This window comes from Scylla paramamosain, chromosome 40 (assembly GCF_035594125.1).
Source record: "Scylla paramamosain isolate STU-SP2022 chromosome 40, ASM3559412v1, whole genome shotgun sequence".
In the NCBI taxonomy this organism is placed as follows: domain Eukaryota; kingdom Metazoa; phylum Arthropoda; class Malacostraca; order Decapoda; family Portunidae; genus Scylla; species Scylla paramamosain.
The window spans coordinates 4928001-4933000 of record NC_087190.1 but is presented as its reverse complement, the minus strand read 5'-3'; the positions used below and the strand labels follow the sequence as shown (position 1 = coordinate 4933000).

Sequence of the window (5000 nt, the reverse complement as noted above, 5' to 3'; positions counted from 1 at the left end):
GTTGTAAGTGTGGAATTTAAGTTAACTAGTATTCTGAAACGTTCTGTTCTCTCAACGCGACTGTCTTCAGAGGCCACAGAGATGATCAGCCTGGCTCTCAAGTGTTTCTCCTGTTCACAGTGTGGAAGACTTGTTAATCTGTCACTAGAACCATAAAAAATACCCTTAAAACGCTCTGCTCTCTCACCACCACTATTTCCAAATGCTAGAGATGATTAGTCTGCCCTCAAGAGTGTTTCCCCTGTTCATAATGTAGAAATATTGTTAATCTGTCACTAGATCCCATAAAAACATTTTTTAAAACCTGCGTAACTCACTTAAAGGGCATGTTTTCTGAAACACTTTGCTCTCTCACCACGACAATTTTCAAAGGCCACAGAGATGACTACCCGGGTTCTTAAGAGCGTTTCTCCTGTTCGTAATGTAGAAGTCTTGTTAATCTGTCACTAGAATCGTAAAAACACCATTAAAAGCCCGTGTAGCTTAAACTATATAGAACCCTTTGAATGTAGTGGAGGTGCGGCGCAGAGGTGGTTCAGAATACGGTCCCTCCTATGAAAAGTTTGGTATTTGGGGGATTATGGAAATGAACTCAGCCTACTAATTTCCAGACACCGACTCCTTATTTCCCTGCACAATATAATGTGTTCCCAAGTCGTGACCTACACAGTGAACAGATCGCCCGTGACAGTAATGAACTGAATGAATCTAAACCAAACCAAACAAAACAAACCAAACCAAACCAAACCCAACCAAAACTTAAGCAAACCTAGCCTAACCCAACCAAACCAAAACCTAAGCAAACCAAACCAAACCAAACCAAAATCTAAGCAAACCAAACCAAACCAAACCCAACCAAAACTTAAGCAAACCTAGCCTAACCCAACCTAACCAAAACTTCAGCAAACCTAGCCTAACCCACCTCACCCAGGCCTCAGATGAAAACGTTGATGTTATTTCGCAATTATCCATATTTTATTGTTGTTATTGTTATTTTTATGGTTATTAGTGCTGATGCTATTGTTGTTCCTTCCTTGTGTGTGTGTGTGTGTGTGTGTGTGTGTGTGTGTGTGTGTGTGTGTGTGTTTGTTTGTTTGTTTGTTTTCGTTATGGATATGGTGTTTGGTTTGTATTTAAGTCTCTCTCTCTCTCTCTCTCTCTCTCTCTCTCTCTCTCTCTCTCTCTCTCTCTCTCTCTCTCTCTCTCTCTCTCTCTCGGCAACAAATAAAGATATGAGACTTACTCGAGATAAGAAAAAGGAAGATAGTGAAAAAAGAAAAAAAAAGGTTTAGAGAGAGAGAGAGAGAGAGAGAGAGAGAGAGAGAGAGAGAGAGAGAGAGAGAGAGAGAGAGAGAGAGAGAGAGAGAGAGAGAGAGAGATGGACGGATGGGAAGTAAGAAGATGGGAAGAACAGATAGAATAGGAAACATGGGGAGGAGGGGAAAGGATGGGGATTAAGGGAGGCTGAGGCTTAGAGAGGAAGGGGGAGAAGGAAGGAAGGGAAGAAGGATGAAGAAGGGGAGGAGGAAGAGATGATGAGGGATTAGTGAAGGGAAGGAGACACGGGGGGAGGGATTACTTGTGTGTGTGTGTGTGTGAGTAAGATGTATCAGGTGCAAACACACACACACACACACACACACACACACACACACACACACACACTCACTCACTCACTCACTCACTCACTCACTCCATCTATTTTCATTTTTGAGGCCACGAATCTAAACCACACCACGCCGCTGCCTCGCCACCACCGCCACCACCACCGCCCACCGCCCACCGCCGCCCCCTGCACCTCCGCCGCCCCCCATTCCAGCCCCCCGTGTGAAAGTGCAGTTGTCAGCTGGGCAATTTCTTCCAGCTATTGATCGGGCGAGGGTGTGCCTGCCCGCCGGCGCGCTGGGGTCCGTCATTCCATCCTAGTCTCTTCGTGTTTTCCCAATACCCTTCACCCGCCCTGCCTGACGCCCCCCACCCTGACCCACGCTGAGATATGGCCCCTGCCTGGCTGTTTAGGGGCGTGCTGAGGGCTTTCCCAGGGGCGCCTCGGTTCTCAGGGTGCCGTGAGGTCCTGTGGGTGGCCATGGGAGTGCCCTGAGTCGTAGATTTAGGGAGAAAACAGCGTTAAAAGTTGCGAGATGTCTACAAGCGGCAGCGGTGCTTTAAAGGCGTCTGCCAGTCCAGGAGGCGTCTTGGATCTGAGACTGCACCGCCACCACACTGTCCCTCCGCTGCCTCCTCTACCTCCTCTACTGCTGCCTCCTCCTCCTCCTCCTCCTCCTCCTCCTCCAGCGCCACGCCACGCCACGCCACGCATCCCTCCCCTGCTTGCTGTGTCCTGCCTGTGTCCTCTCCTTCTGTGTGTGTATGTGTGTGTGTGTTTGTTACTTCTCCTCCTCCTTCGTCTTCGCCTCTTGTTCCTCGTGTTAAGTTGCAACCATACTCTCTCTCTCTCTCTCTCTCTCTCTCTCTCTCTCTCTCTCTCTCTCTCTCTCTCTCTCTCTCTCTCTCTCTCCATCATTTCGCATTACCACTACTACTGCCTCCATTTCCTCCCCCTCCTCCACCTCCTACTCCTCCTCCTCCTCCTCCTCCTCCTCCTCCTCCTCCTCCTCCTCCTCCTCCTCCTCCTCCTCCTCCTCCTCCTCCTCCTCCCTCTCCTCGGCCACGCGCTCATCAGAACACACCAAAGAAGGCTATACTTCGTGCCTCTCTCTCTCTCTCTCTCTCTCTCTCTCTCTCTCTCTCTCTCTCTCTCTCTCTCTCTCTCTCTCTCTCGTGCTCACGTGAAGAAAGACGCTCTCGTGTGTGTGTGTCCTCTCCCTCTCCCTCTCCCTCTCTCTGTTCCAACACACACGTTTTCCTCTCCCATATTTTTCTCTCGCCATAACTCCTCCAGTACCTCCTCCTTACGTCACCAGAGAGAGAGAGAGAGAGAGAGAGAGAGAGAGAGAGAGAGAGAGAGAGAGAGAGAGAGAGAGAGAGTGGGCGAGGTGATAGTGGCGGTGGTCAGTGATGGAAGAAGAGGAGGAGGAAGAGGAGGAGGAGGAGGAGGAGGAGGAGGAGGTGAGGGTGTTCAGTGCCTAATGACATAATCAATATCTAGAGCCAGATAGAGCGAGGCCAGGGCAAGGGTCACGCCTTAAAACACCCACGTCAACTCACCCCTCCCAAGTAGAATAAACTCACTCCCACCTGAGTCACCCCCATGTTAATTCACCCACTGAAAAAGCACCACTACTACGTTATTTATTCACTATAAGAACTTCCCCCATGTAAACTGACTCACTCGCTCACCCATCGTAAACCAATCACTCACGGAAACTCATCTTCCCTCCCAGTGAAGTGACTCCCATGTTGACTCACCCGCTGGAAACACACCCCACGGTACTTCATTCACTCATTCACTCACCCCACGTCATCTAGTCACCCACTCCTTCACTCACCCACGCTCGTAAAGTGGCTCCCTTGTTAATTCACCCACTGGAAACACACCCACGTTACTTCGTCCACTGCAGAATCCCATGTAACCTCACTCATTCACTCACCCATTCACTTCACCCCACATTAATTCACCCGCCATGTTAATCCACACCCACTACGACACACAGATCACTTCACCCATTCTATATGATGAATCTCCCATGTAAATTCATCCATTCACCCACCCATAAAGCAGCCCCTCCCAGGTAAACTCATCCACTGAAACCTACTCACGTTACTTCACTCACTTCAAACACCCCATGTAAACTCACCCATTCACCCATGGCAATACCCTGTCATCACTCCTCCCACTGCAATAGGTACCCACGCTCACACCCACCCACTTAAACACACCCACGTCATTTCACCAACTTCAAGATGAACACCCATGCAAAAATAGCTCTTTCGCTTATAAGGAACACCCCGCCTAAACTGACCAACCTAACCTAACCTAACCTAACCCCACGTAACCTAACCAAACCTAACTTAACCTAACCTAACCTAACCTAACCTAACTTAGCCTAACCTTACCTAACGTAACCTAACCAAACCTAACCTAACCACACATAACCTAACCTAACCTAATCCCACCTCGTCACAAGATACCCCGCGTCAACTTGATGCAAACTGTAACATTTAAACTCCGTACGTTAATAAAGTGTACTGAAAAAAAAGAAAATAAATGAATAAGTAAATAGGTAAGTAAATACACTACTGAAATTCGTCTATTTAAAGAAAACTACCCATGGAAACTGATCCTCGACTTACGAACACCTTTTCTTCGACTTACGAACATCCGGGCAGTAGCTTACAAACACCTGGCAGTGACTTACGAACACATACAACGCCCCCCCCACTTACGAACACTTTCTCCCCGACTTACGAACACTTGCTTTTGACTTACGAACACTCAGTCCTCGGTTTATGAACACCACACAAGTTAACATTTCCAGGAATTACTGTAGAGAGAGAAAAAAAGAAAAAAAAATTGTAAAGGTAGGTGACCAGAACCCACAAACACCCTCTCAAAACTCACATTACTAACTCACATCACCATAACCCACTCAAACCCACTCCACCACACTCAAACCCACTCAGAACCCATATAACCCACTCAAATCCGCCACAACTCACTCAAAACCCTCTCAAACCCATTCAGTACCCACATAACCCACCCCAACCCGCCACAACTCACTCAAAACCCACTCAAACCCATTCAGTACCCACATAACCCACCACAACCCGCCCAACCCACTCATAACTCACTCAAACCCACTCAAAACCCACCAAACCCACTCAAACCCACTCAAAACCCCACCATAGGGAGTCGTGCATTGATGGGGGAGCGTGAGGAAACCTGGAGGGGGGTCGTGGAGGGGAGAGGGGAGGACTGGAAGGGGGAGGGGGTGTGCTCCTGGAACGTACCCATAAGCGCGCGGTTCCCCTCAAGCGCCAACCTGGAATCTGGACTCTACTCGGAGGAGGAGGACGAAGAAGAGGAGGAGGAGGAGGAG

The 5000-nt window shown here is 48.7% G+C and overlaps 1 protein-coding gene across 1 annotated transcript in view; it reads left to right on the top strand.

Moving 5' to 3' along the window:
* LOC135092558 (zinc finger protein 853-like) overlaps positions 1-5000 on the top strand; it is a 14802-nt gene that overhangs the window by 1001 nt on the left and 8801 nt on the right. The window lies entirely within an intron of this gene.